Source organism: Rutilus rutilus, assembly GCF_951802725.1.
Source record: "Rutilus rutilus genome assembly, chromosome: 15".
Classification (NCBI taxonomy): domain Eukaryota; kingdom Metazoa; phylum Chordata; class Actinopteri; order Cypriniformes; family Leuciscidae; genus Rutilus; species Rutilus rutilus.
In genome coordinates this window covers 23,807,823-23,822,846 of record NC_140220.1, presented here as the reverse complement: position 1 = coordinate 23,822,846, position 15,024 = coordinate 23,807,823, and the positions used below count along the sequence as shown (strand labels likewise).

At 41.1% G+C, this 15,024-nt stretch overlaps 1 protein-coding gene across 5 annotated transcripts in view; it reads right to left on the bottom strand.

The window, feature by feature from the left end:
- The window catches only part of dab1a (DAB adaptor protein 1a), a 158,563-nt gene extending 144,590 nt beyond the window's left edge, over positions 1 to 13,973 (bottom strand). For all 5 annotated transcript variants that reach the window (XM_084432492.1, XM_084432493.1, XM_084432496.1 and 2 more), the window contains exon 1: positions 13,706 to 13,973. The gene's annotated coding sequence lies outside the window, so the exon portion shown is untranslated. The remainder of the gene's footprint in view (positions 1 to 13,705) is intronic.
- Between the last annotated feature and the right edge of the window lie 1,051 nt (positions 13,974 to 15,024).

Below are 15,024 nucleotides of genomic sequence, written 5' to 3'. Positions count from 1 at the left end.
GTATGAACTACACAAGTATGCAGATGTTAGCAAATCATAAATTAGGTGATAGACGTATAAAACTTTTACTGTTTGTTTGTTTTTTGCATGTTCCAGATAGTGGAATGGGGATAGTTGTCAGGATTTTTCAGTGGTCACTCCTGCAGATTACATAGCGTCACTGGTCAGTAAGAAACCTTTTATCTCCAAAAACGGAGATTCATTGAATCTTATTGAATTATTAATTATTGAATCATTTACTCAAGCGATTCATCCAAACACACTGATTCATTCAGGAATAAAAAAAAGTAACTGCCTATATGAATGAATCACTGAATAATTCACTCAAACAATTTGCTCAAAAATGCAGATTAATTTACATACCAAACATGCACCTGTCTTTATGAATAAATCATTCACTTAACCAATTTGTTGAGAGAGTTTTTATTAGTGAGACTGATTAATTTAGGAATGAAACAAGTGACTGTCTTCATGAGTGAGTCACTGAATCATTCACTAAACTGATTCATTCAAAACACGAATTCATTCAGGAACAAAATACCACTACTATGAGTTTCTCTGAAAAAAAGCAACTAACAAAAATGGTGTCTATAATGTAAGTTAGTCAACTTAAATTTAATGTATTTTGATTAACTTTGCCACATTGACAGTCATTGGACTGAATTGAATCAAACATTGAATCATGAAAAATGACACTATGTTTTCTGTAGAGCTGCATTACAGCTGAAACTGAAGTATTTAAATCTTTATTTTATAAAGCACTATACAAATAAATGTGACTTGACTTCAACACTCACAATTAGACTAGAAAGAAACAATTATTGTGATGAGACAATCACTGGAAGAGTCAGTCAGACCTATCTATATCACAGTATGTGTCTAGTTCCGCAGTTTGTGACTATTATTATAGAATTCACCCCAACATACAGTTCCATTGTGATGAATAAAATAACTGTTGGGCCTTGAGGCTGGACCAGTTTTAAATAATGCAGTGCCGACTTCACATAAATATTCCTACAAGCCGTGATGGTTTGCTGAGGTGTCGAAACAGGCTGGAAAGAGACAGGAAGGGCAGAGTCCATGCGAAGGGTAAAGACCCCCTGCTGTACATTCCCTCCGCGGAGGACACAGCTGTCCTCCAAATAACCCACCCCTACCCACACCGGGCATCCATGCCAGGGCGAATCACTCTGCCCACACTCGCTGTAATTACAGTTGCGTTCTAATGTGCTTCTCTTCCACTCAAACACACTGGCGCAGACAGACATCAACACATTAAAAATGTGGGTTATCTCCACGGTTAACCTTACATGATTCTGCATCTCTCCCTCCCCCACAAGCCATTCCACTCCATTTCTCATCAAGCCACACACACACACACACACACACACACACACACACACAGAGAGTCTTTAACTGATCACACCACCCTGGGCTGCCATTTCTGTTCATCATGCAATAAAGGGGAGGGGGTTTTATTCTTCAATCTCTCTCTCTCTATTCCCCCAAATCATTTCACTCCAATTTAATCCTGATGGTCTTTGGAATTGCCCTGTTCCATTAAACCCACTTTGTGCCACTTTGCTATCAGCAGCGTGCCGATTCAGCGGCTGTCATTAAACTGGGGAGGGGCTTAGCTAAATCTGCTGGGGTTCATCCAAGTATCTCACTGTCAAGTGCCTCTGTGTGCACGTGTGTGTGTGTGCGCAAGTTAAATCTTAGTCGTCTTCGTGTGAGGGCATCTCATTTAAAGGCACTGGATTATTAAACCACCACCTTCTAATCAGACCCCATCAATTCCGAGAGGGCCATCTAACCCGGCTCTTATCTGCCACAGTCTAATGTCATTAACACATCGAGCTAATTGAAGACTTAATATCTTAATGGTTTCACACACACATAATGTGGATAGGGAGTGTCTGTGCTTTGTTTTTCAATCTTGGGAGGTCTGTGGGAGGAAAAGTGTGAGATCTTGTGGTGTTGAGAGCTGGACGGCTACCTGGATCTAGGGTGAAGGACTCAAACGGCACTAGTGAAAGATCATTGAAGTGTGAAACTCTAAAATCAGACAAATGATCTAGAGGATTAGCATTTTAGAGAAAAGATCTGAAGAGAAAAAAAAAGAAAGAAATGATTTTGCAGGTCACAAAAGAAACACTTTAGAAACTAAACACACCAATGGACAAAATAAAGAGATCGATGGGAAGAGTGAGATATCTAGATCAAAGGAAAGAAAAATCACAAATGATACCGCCAAAGATACTAAATCTACAATCAAACCACAGGGATGTCAATGTGAATAGTTCAAACAAGCAATATTAGACCAAGACATCATTTCATTTTATGATGAAATATCTCTCTACATGAACAAATCTCAAATCTCTCGACCTCTGAATAAGCAAATTTTCCTCTTGGAGTCAAAAACCATTTTGAACCCCATAAAACACCAATTGTCATATGAATAATTTACTTGTTTGCGCATCCATGCACAGTTGCCTAACCATTACAGATGAGACTCACCATCTTATGCCATTCTGCGATCTCTCCATCCATCCATCTCATCCCTCCCTCTCTCTTACTCCACATATTTCTCCATATTTCTCTGGTGCATGCTGAGTCTCAACCATTTATCCAGTGGTTTCAACATGACACGCCGCGTCGCCAGAATGTCAGTTTAATATGGCCCTGCTCAAACACATGCGCACACACATGCGTTCCACGAAGACACGCGCGGGTGCAATAGAGTGTCTGTGCATTAGACCCTGACTGTGCTCCAGAGACGGAGAGGCTGAGTGTTATCACAAGCAAAAGAGCCCTTGCTTTTATATCAAACACAAAAAAGGGAGAAAAAAAATACTACTTTCATCTTTTTTTCGGCACAGATATGTACGCACAACTCTGAATCCTTCCCTGCACACAGAGATAAGAGAAGGGAAAGAGAAGAGGGATTCGTAGATGGAATTCCCCATACAAGCAAGAGAGAAAGAGAGAAAGAGAGAGACGGTGAAGTGCAGTTACTTCTAGCAGAGCATGCAGCAGAGGAGAAGAGAAAAGCAATCGCTCTGGAGAGATGTACGTTCGTTTCGAGCAAAGCCGGAGAGTAGATTTCCCAGGCAACTATTCAAAAAACAGAATCAGTTTCCTGCAGTACAAGGGCAGAAGGCTTTGCTGGCAACATGAGAGCGAAATCTCTCCCAGCCAGGGCAATAACGCCAGGAGACCGCCTGAGACGCTACGCTGTAGCTCTTTTACATGTAGCCTAATCATTATGGAAACACCCCGTCTCCAGAGTTCAAGGCTGGTCTTCTGTCTGTCCAGATGCATTCACTATGTTGATTCTCATGAATAAACACATCTACATTCCTAGTTCAAAAATAGAGTGAGAAGGACTGACAGAGAGAGAGAGAGTGAGAGAGTGGGAGGGAGAGAGAGGAGGAGACAGGTTGGACTAGTAGGTGTTGGATGCTTATGGTTGGCACATCTGGATCTGGCACCGGTGTGTTTTTTCTGGTCCAAATGAGCTGTGATCCAGCTGACACACCTTGGACAAACTATCACACCACAGATGTGTCCATGTCCATCAAAGAAATGAATGCCACACATCTCTGAAAATCATGCTGCCACAACATGTACAACCCTGCTTACTTCCCTACTAAAATGTTTACTTCCCTATTACATACACGAAAAACAATATGTGAAATAGTATTGTGACTGTGTACAAGTTCATAGTCTTTATAAAACACTAGGTGGAAAGGATCTGCTACTTTCGCCAAGATTTCGAAGTGTGTATCTGATAGACGATTTACTATTCCATGAGGCTATGAGAACTTGTGAATGGCAGCAAAGCAGATGCAACATGGCAGATGTAATACATACAGATTTTATTTATGCTCTACACATTCGTATTAAATAGAACATACTTTTTTTTAATGGTTGCAAAGTCCATTCCTCATCAAATGACAGAATATGACTTCGGACACACCTCAAGTATGTTAGTTTTGAGGCCATTTAATGTGCACTAGAATAGAAATATTGACAATATAAAACAGACCAAAAATATTGATGAATCATCTTGCTTGCAGGTGCATGTACATTTTTGTCAAAATAAGTGTTCTCTAGAATCCCTCTAATGCCGTTATTTATCAAAATCACTGTAACGTAAACAAAGGCCTGTTTAAGGTTCTCACACTTCCAATTCAGAACCGATAAGAATCGATTTGATTTCCATTACAATTGATTTTTGAAACAGTCGGTTATACAGTATTTCAGTCACAACATCCATTTTTAAATTCTCTCTCTGCTAATGCTTTAAATTATACATGACTGATTCCAACTGCAAATCTCCTTTTTACTTATTCATTAAAAGAACTGACTAAGAGTCATTTGTTTCAGGAATTGGGCTACACTGGTCACACAGTATGTTTTTGATTCACAAAAAAGAGCCGGTTCATAAGAGTCGTTTGTGAATCGGACACCACTGGTTCCACTGTAGGTTTATTTAGCGGTACACAGTCTTTTGATAGCCTGGGTTTCCCCATGCTGCCTTTCGTGCAGCGCGATTTTATTCACGCTGCTAGGCAGCCTGGACACCATTGACCAGATTTTCCCCTCAAAAAGGGAACCAATCACAGAACAGGGAGGGAGCAGCAAGACAATGACAACGTCTATGCGACACACCGAAGCAGTTTGTTTATATCTATGGATCCAACATGGCAGCAGACGCGAAGTTACCTTTCGATGCAGCCTTAGATAGTGTTCTAAGTAGTTTAGTCGCTGAATGCCATTGTGTACACATAAATCTCTGACCCATCGTCTTCTTCCTCGTCGAATTTCTGTCGCTCTACATACGTCATCTGGTATAATTGAAACGATTGGCTATGAGCTACGTACAGGCGCATTTGATAGACATTCGTAGCGCCCAATAAACGGCTCTGGGCATTCGTAAACCACGCCTCAAATAGGAGAAAATGAACATGTGGTTCCCAGACCATGTCTCAATGAGACGAGGTCTGACGTTAGCCAGGCTAGTCTTTTGATTGCATTTCTTATTGAATCATATTCAAAACAGACAGCAAAATCACATTCTCACAAAAAATGTTTTATATATATATATTTATTGTGCTTGCAGCGCTGAAGATTCAGCTGCGGAGAACTAATGAGCGACGCAGTGAAGAAATATTAATTCAGAGCAGTTGAGTAAGTTAGTTCAGCAGAACACAGTGACCCCAACTAATAGTTAAGACAGGAAATACATCAACAGAAAATAGCACTTGTCAAATCATTTCATGGCTTGTTTAATAAAAGTGCACTCAGAGTATGGGAATGTAAAGAACTCTGTGAACGATTAATGTTCTGATACAAAAATACAAATGTTCAGAGATTTCCGTGTTCAGATTCCGTACACGCCTAGCCTTGACACGCTATTTATTGACATCTCTGATTATTCCACAGATAAAATATGACGTGGATTAAATTAAATGGCGGATTTCAGAAATGTAATTGTTCATATAGACAAACCCGAGTTAGCCATTTTGTGTGTCTCATTAGACAGCTAAAGTGTCGTTATTCCCTAGTGTTTGACTACAGACCTGGCTTGTCTTGTCCTCAGGCTAACATCTGACAGAGAATACCACCAGCTGGCAGCATATGCACACCGTCATATTACTGACAAATCTACGCTGACATTAGTAGAGCAAACCTCACGTCTTTGATTCCGTGTGTGTGTATGTCTCCGTCCTTACATTCAACTGCACCCTCTCTCTCTCTCTAGAGCGCATAACAGCTGCAGCGCTCCAGTTCTATGCAGCTCACCACTCTGTCCACCATGGAAAATACAGGCTTTTCATTTCAGCTTGATAATGGTGCACAGAGAGGCCTGCGCATACTAAAGAGCCGAAGCCCACTCTAATATACAAGCAGACCGGGGCCCCACTGAGCAGGTCACGCCGAATCTTTTCTTTCTCTCCCTCTCGAGTGGAAGAGAGACAATAGATTAGACCAGATGAAAAGACAGTATGAGCAGAATTAATCTAATGCCATTTGTTGTCAGAAAAAAGCAATTCGGGTCCTTAGGTCAAGGTACCTAAGGGAGCCATTTTGTTCCTTTTGATTTTCCAGCAAACCCTTAAAGGGATAGTTCACCAAAAATGAAAATTCTGTCATAATTTACTCACTCTCATGTGGTTCCAAATGCTGCGGAACACAAAATAAGATATTTTGGATGTGGATTTTTGTGTGGATTCATTTTTCAACATTTTCAGTATTATCTTTTGTGTTCCACAGAAGAAAGAAAGACATACAGGTTTGGAACCACATGTAGGGTGAATAAATGAGGACAGAAATGCTATTTTTGTCTGAACTATCCCTTAAAACAACAGAAGAGAGACAGTAGTCTTTCCTATAGAAGCAGAAGTGGCACTTCAGTCCTACTCAAGCAACGTGGACAACAGCCATTTGCTCAACAAGTCTTCGTCTGTGTCGACAGAAAAAAACGGATAAAAACAGGTTGAAAATGAAAATCAGTTTTGTACATACTGTACTTTAGAACTTTCTATTCATCAAAGAATCCCAGAAGAAACAGTTCACAGTTTCCTCTAACATATTAAGCAGCACAACACTGATAATAATAAGACAAGTTTCTCAAGCACCAAATCAGCATATTAGAATGATTTCTGAAGGATCATGTGACTGAAGACTGTAGTAATGATGCTGAAAATTCAGCTTTACCGTCACAAGAATAAATTGCATAAAATATATTAAAATAGAAAACAGTTATTTTGAACTGTAAAATTATTTCATAATTTGACTGTTTTTACTGTATTTTTGATCAAACAAATGCAGCTTTGGTGAGCATAAGATACTTCATTTAAAAAACTTTTTTTTTTTAATTTACAGATCCCAAACTTTTCAACAGTAGTGTAGCCTATGTACACAAAAGGCAGTGAAGAAGAAAAGCCAGGCTTAAAATGTCATACATTTCCTTTCTTTTCTTCTCATCTCCATGCTTTTCAATGTCTTTAAATGTCAGAGGACAGAAGAGATGCAAAACCACCGGTCTCTGGTGATGCAAAGCATAAAACATTGTAAATGAGTGCCAAGTAGCACCTCAAATAAAGAATCTGTCGCCGAGAGAGTTGTCGGCGTAGTGTGAGCGCAAGTAAATGAGAATGTAGAAAGAATGGATTTAATTGAAGTGTTAATGTACTGAGACTGTTGCATGGGCTGCATTTCTGAGTTTCTCCCAGTCTTTGTTTGCAATGCAGCACATCAAACTCGCTTTGGAGCAAAGCTCTCGCGGGACTAAATTATCAACCATTGACTTTTTGTCTGCCTTTTTACTCCCTTTTGTTTCTACGGGTAGGCTAAGTCAGTGGAGCGTTGCGTTCCTCTATACCGCAGTGAGAAATGGGACTGTGTGCTCGTTGAGGGTGAGTTAATTTTTTCTATTCGGACTGAAAAAAAAAAATGAAAAAAAAACATATGAGCATGGTTCTTTATTCATAGCTCAAGGAGGGAATTTGATTTAAACAGTCTGAGGAGGAACTGGAGAATGGTTATGCGGTAAATGAAAAGCAGATATATGTTCAACACTATAGACCCTGAAACTGCAGTCCTTTGCAATCAATGTGCAACTGTTATGGTATTTGTTAGTTATGTACTTGAAGGCAGGTTCGATAGACAAGAACAGAAGGCCCGTGTTAACAAGTGTTTGAATTATACATCAGCAAAAGACTGTGGAACAAAGATGAGACTACATGTGAAAGTATGCTGAGCTTGCTTGTGTGCGGGCTGATGTTTCAGTGTCGTTTTTGGCCCCAAATAGCTGTGCAGACAGATTGTGGCCATTTTAAGGAGATTATGGGGCAGATGCCAGCAGGACATTGCAGCATGTGGCACAAAGAGAACCACTGCTTCCACCTTGTACAACCTGCAGTGGTGGGCCGTCAGGGCCAGCAAGGCCTTCTCTGCTGGCATAAACACTATTTCAGTGTATTTCAGCCATCATGTGTTGCCATGATCAAATAAATCTGCCTTGAGGCCTTCAGAATCAATAGTGCGGGTGCCTGTAGCTTGAAAATGAATGGCAATGTAACAGTGCGCTTTAACCAATCAGATACTCAATCAGATTTAATCAACCAATCAGATTTCGAGATGGCGACACCGGGGCCATCTAGCAGGCTTAGAATAACGTCGGCCTTTTCACGTCCTTTGATTGGATGGTCAGAACGCGTACTATTACTACTAGTCAGAGCAGAACGCAAACGGCATCTGTACAATATAAAAATATATTCATGTAGCGATTAAATACCACTGTGCAAACTACAATGGCTGACAGAGGAGAATAAATTAATTTGGTCGCAGATTTACTTGCAAAGCCATTTTCACGATGTACTTTTCAAGAAAGGCGGGACATCGTAAGGAAAGGTTGGCCAACCCCAAAGCTAGCAAGCCTGTCCCAGCCGGAGAAAGGGTTTACGACTTTCAATGCAGTAACTACGAGCGGTACCCTTGGCTCACAGCCTCCGAGGAACACTGCAAATTGCATTATTGGGAATGCCTGTTATTTGCAGACGATCGACTTGGTGTTTGGAGCCACACTGGGTTTGCAAACTTGAGTTGTCTAACCAAAGCAGAAGCGAGACACCAAATCACGGCCGGACACTTACATGCAACGGTGCTTTTGAAAACTTTTGGGGAAACCCGAGTGGATCTACAGCTCAATGAACAGGGATACGGAGCTCCACAACAAAAAGGTGAAGAAAAACAGGGCAATATTGAAAAGACTGATTGTGTCATATTGTTTGGGGAAACAAGAACTTTCGTTTCGGGGACACGATGAAAGCGCTGGATCCACAAATAGAGGCAACTATATGGAGCTTCTTTCTTTTCTCGCTGAAAACAACACAGACTTACATTACCACCTGTCCACGAACAGAGTGTTTTGTGGGACGTCAGGCAAAATGCAAAACGACCCGATTAATGCCATTGCTGAAGTGATGGGAGAAGAGATAAAAAGGGAGATTAAAAAAGCACCCTTTGTCGCCGTTATGGTGGACGAGACGTCTGACGTGAGTAATGCAGCGCAGCTCGCACTGGTCCTGCGTTATGTGATGGACACGGGTGTCAAGGAACGGACAGAGAGGCCCAGCACAAGGAGACCTTTGTGCATACTACCACCAACTCCACAGCACTGTTCTGGACGACATTCTTTGCCAGATGCAGAATAGATTTCAAGACCACGAAAAATTAATGTTTCTCTCCCTCCTCGACCCCCAGCAGTTTCCGACATACCGGAAAAAATTCAGCTTGACACAGAGTCACGGAACACTGTTCGATCTGTCCCAGCTAGAAACAGGACTGTAATGTATGCCATGACTCACTTTGAAGGTAAAAGTCCAGCTCTCCTTCATTTCCTTCAGCAGAATAATCTGAGTGAGAGCATGGGGCAGACATTGGCTTGTTTGGCGCTGACTGTCCCTGTGTCCACTGCTTCTGTCGAGCGGATATTCTCAGCCCTAAAGAGAATTAAAACTTATGCCAAAAATAAGACTGGACAGACTCGACTTTCAGCATTAGCCTCCATGGCGATAGAAAGGAAATTATTGTTGGAACTGAAACGCACAAATAACCTGTACAACAGTGTAATTGAAGTCTTCTTGAGAAAAGAAAGGAATTTGCAATCCTATAAGGATGTTACCTTAGGAAGCTCACTAGTGTCTCACACACAACACCTAGAGATACCTACATCTCCTACAGAGATACACAGAGCCCTAATGAATATATGCAATGCATTCAAGCAATGGCATCTTCGCATTTAAATTGTCACTTTTACTCCTAAATTTTGAGTGGAAAGCTTCTGATGTGCAAAAGTCGGAGCCAAAACCGTGGCAGCTGTGCCCTCAGGCTCAGTGTCATGTCCTCAGTGTCGGATGCCATCCAATGGGTGAGCCCATTCCCGAGCTCTAATTAGCAGGAGCAGATAATGTCACACAGAACAGAGGGATCAATACTGAGGACGAGGACCGGCAGTCGATGCCTCCTCTCTATGCCGGACAGATTTCCGAGAAGGGACATCCCCCACGGAACGGCTCTACTTCAGGAATCCCCAACACCTACTGATCTGATGAAGACACAAGCTGCTCCATTTTGTGCAATGCCATCAACCCAAAACATCCTTAGATTCCTTTTACAACAAACACCTCAGAAAACTAAAGTGCTAAAGTGACCCACATTTTTTTCTTTGGAAAAGTCCTACAGGATAGACCTTATTCACATAGGCGCCATCTTTGATTTTTAACGGGAATGAAAGCGAGGCTGCGAGGGATTGACGTACATCTCTTCAGTGGGTTGTATGGTTATCTTTCAGAGAAATTCCAGCAGACAAAAAAAAATAATTTTTAAGTGATCTATGAGATTTATACAGCTTTATACAACGGGTGCCACTGAAAACAATGTAAGTCTATCCCTCACAGCCTCGCTTTCATACCGGTCATGGCGCTGTTCTGAATAAGGTCTATTCTGGCCATTATTCCTCACATCTTTACATAAATAAGTACCAAACCAATCCTGGAAATCATTTAAACAGACATTTACATAGAACAGCAAGCTGGTTTGGTATGCCATTAAATTTATTCAGGCCAAACTAACATGCATTATTGTTAATTTTGCTTAAACATGCGGTTGCCCAAGTCTTGATGTGAACCCTACTACCTCTGAGTTCTACATTACCTCAAAACAAACCCAGCTTGTAGAATGAATAAATGAACACAGAGGAGAGAGCAAAACAATGTTGGCTTTGAGGGTTCCCACACTCTGTGTTGCGTCTCCATGGAGATGCACTGTTTCCTGCTGGGCCCATTCAGGCAGAGAAGGAAAGGCCTACTTGCCATACACACAGAAAAGTCCAGAGCACTGAACAGACCACCTTTGCCACGGTAATGGCAACCTATAAGAAGTTCATTGATGTAATATGAGCGGTTGGGAGAGTGAGCCATCTGGCACAGGTTGGCATAGTGACCTGATTATGGCAGAAAAAAAAACATGTTTTTTCCCCCTTTTGTATGTATCCTCATTTGATCTATCTATCTATCTATCTATCTATCTATCTATCTATCTATATATCTATCTATCTATCTATCTATCATTCTGTCTGACTATCTATCTATCTATCTATCATTCTGTCAGACTATCTATCTATCTGTCTGTCTGTCTGTCTGTCTGTCTGTCTGACTATCTATCTGTCTGACTATCTATCTATCATTCTGTCTGTCTGACTATCTATCTATCATTCTGTCTGTCTGACTATCTATCTATCTATCTATCTATCTATCTATCTATCTATCTATCTATCTATCTATCTATCATTCTGTCAGACTATCTATCTATCTATCTATCTATCTATCATTCTGTCAGACTATCTATCTATCTATCTATCATTCTGTCAGACTATCTATCTATCTATCTATCTATCTATCTATCTATCTATCTATCTATCTATCTATCTATCTTTTTATCCATCCATCCATCATCTGTCTGTATATCTATCTGTCTGTCTATCTATCTATCTGTCTATCTATCTATCTATCATTCTGTCTATCTATCTATGTCTGTCTGACTATATATCTATCATTCTTTCTGACTATCTATCTATCTATCTATCTATCTGTCTGTCTGTCTGTCTGACTATATATCTATCATTCTTTCTGACTATCTATCTATCTGTCTGTCTATCTATCTTTTTATCCCTCCATCCATCATCTGTCCATCTATCTGTCTGTCTGTCTGTCTGTCTGTCTATCTATCTATCTATCTATCTATCCATTCGTCTATCTATCTATGTTTATCCATCCATCTATCTATCTATCTATCTATCTATCTATTTATCTATCAAATCTTAACTATAAACAATTCTTAACTATAAACAATTCACAATGGTAGTTCTGCCTGAAAACACAACAATGAAATAGCATTCAGCTGGAAATAAACACAAATTGATGGCTGAACCACACAAAAATATGGGTGACATATTAACCAATGACCTAAAAACAAAGCGCTGCCAATGAACACCTGACACCTGGATGAGTTCAGACACAAATATAAAAGAAACAAAATACACCTTTGTGACTGTGAATTTTCAACCATCAATACTATGGAGGCATGTATAAGGGTCAGAACTATCATCAGAAAAACAGATTAAAGGGTGCTGCCTTTGAATTGCTAAATGGGTTAAGGACGACAACAGTTCGATGGATGCTCTGCTTTGTACACTTGTGAGGGTACCTAAATATATATATATATTTTATTTTTTTTACACAATTTTCACAAGTCTTTGATAAATGATGAAACTGTCATACACATTTGTTTTCCAAGATGATGAGGACTTTTCATTGACTTGTGTTGTTTTTATCGAGGTAATGGTGTTTTCTATAATTTAATCCCAAAGCTAACCCTCACACAAACCATTCCACATGTTTATGTTCATCAAGACATTACTTAGTAGCCTAGATTAAACTGATTTTTTTTTTTTGCTTCCCTTGCGGAGACCGTTGGCTTGTCACCACAGTATAGGTTATTTTAGGTTTTACTATATCGTAAAGTCTTCCTCACCGGACATTCCAGTCACTGGCGCTTTTGTCTTTCAGACCGAGCTCCGCTTAGTGGAGCCGCACGTGAAGGCAACACGACGAGGTTCGGTGTCTTTTCAAGCGTTGTTTAGTAAACGTCGAAGGGACCGTCTTTCGTTTTGAAACTACAGCTCTCAGTGCCACCACAAGCAGCGGTCCGCAGGCAGTCAGAAAAGGATGTTCTCTGTCAAAGCACATTATCCTCACGCGCTCCCGTTTCTACCGCTTCAAACACTGAAGGAACATATTCCTGCAGCGCAACCGTTCATAAAACGTCACGTAGAGACGCGTTTAACGCGGTCGCCGGTGCCCCAAGTCAGTTGACAGATTCTTAGAGTGCGAGTAACGAATTCTCGCCGCCCGGACGGACGGTGGTTCCCTGTCACACGCGCAGGAGCGCGCGCGCGCACACACACACACATACGGGCAGTACGATTAATGCGGGAATCTGCTGCCGCGGAGCCCCTGCGGACCGATCATTCTGCCTGAACCAAACAAACAAAATCTACACTTTTCTTTACTCGTAACACGTTTAAATACATGGAAAGTTCACGTTACCGTGTCTTGAACTAGTAGGCTACTCGTGCGTTTTAACCCGTCCGGAATAGTGAACATATCTTTCACTGCAGTTGCAAATGAGTGCGCGTATATAGCACTTCTTGAGTGTATAGCTACAAGACCTCCCTGCTTCGCAATGAATGGAAAAGGTGTTAAATACGGAGCGTTGTAGTAAATCTCAGTTGATCAATCGCTCTCGAGCAGGGCAGAACATGGATGTCAATGCAGCAAACGCCGCTCCTCTCCATACGCGCGTGGACGCATGATCACCGTCAACTGGTGGCAGTTGGTTCGGCTCATTTCCTCGCAAATCAAATGTGGGATAACTGTTTAGTCATATCTCTCCAATTGCTTTAGATGCGTGAATACAATCAACCGACATAACTCCATCACCGAAGCGCAGGAAGATGTCCTCTTGTTCCACATGGACAAGTTTCATTGCAACAGCACCGACGCCGTTTTCTTTTCTTTTCTTTTTTCTCATATGTCATCACGAATCACATCCTTAAGACAAACCCTCTTACCTTTAAACTGGTGCGTTCAGATCCCATACTTCTTATTATAAAAATCCACGCGCAATCACTCCGTATCCAGTCTCTACCGTCTGTAGAAGAGCAGTAATCCACTTTCCCATGCCGGGGACATACAGCCACAGACCTGGACTACATCCTTTCTATCGCACACCAAAACTGATGGGATTTTTGCGCTTCTTTTCCCCTTTACCCTGTTCTTTCTCTCCGCTGTTCCAGCTGAAGTTGCCTGGTTACCTCTCTCTAAAAGCGCCGCTCCCGCAGCCAATCACGAGCGCGAGTGCGCGTTAACCCGTCGAGCGCCGAGCTGTCCTGGTTTCTTGGTTTCAGGAGAAAACGCAAGGAGTGGGAGGGGCGAGTGAGAGTTTTCAATGCCAAAAAGCTAACATGTGCAAAAGAATATAAAGACAGAAAGAGATGTGTTGGGGGATTGATGATGGCAGATAAATTAACATCAACTTATTTGCTGAAACAGAAATCTCTTCAACTGGCATCAGCAAGAGAGTATAGAACAGGTGCACAGGGGGCACGAAAAAAAAAACACCCACCTCAAACTTAAAGGGTTAGTTCACTCAAAAATGAAAATTATACCATAATTTACACACCCTCTCGCCATCCTATGTGTAGCTATATGACTTTCTTATTTCAGCCAAACACAATCAGAGTTATATTTTTTAAAATCCTGTCTCTTCCAAGCTTTATAATGGGAGTGAATGGTCAAACAAATCGGGCTGGGCAACAAACTCAAGCTCCTCAGACATTTCTCTTTAAAAATTCTCGTTTTAGACTTTTAATTCGCGACCGTTTTTTGTTTTGTTTTACTCTATCCTCTGCGCTTCCGTGTTCGTCAATAAGTCTTACATCGGGTCAGAGGTCACTCTTCCGCCAAAATTGACTCGCGGGCGGACGTTACCCTACCAGATACATTTTCTATTTATTTTAAACAGCGTTCAGCCAATCAAGACTCAAATTACTGACCTCTAAAACTGAACTTTTAGAATCAACTCTGACATTTGCACCTACTGACTAATGAAAATTTAGCGGTGCGTTTAACTTTGGGAAATGTAATGTGCTGTATTCTCTCTTGATTCGCTTGTATTCCTATCTATCAAACTCTCCCTCCGATCTCTACTGTGGACAACTGCCCAAATGTTGGCCTGGACATTTCTGATTTTCTGAAAGTTGGTAACACCATCCCTATACTTAGATCATCTGTTGATGACAGCTAATAATCTTAAAGCGGCTACGTAGTGGCCATTGGAGAGTTGCGAGTTCTATTTTAACCTTCTGAGTCACCTCATCATGCAGAGTAT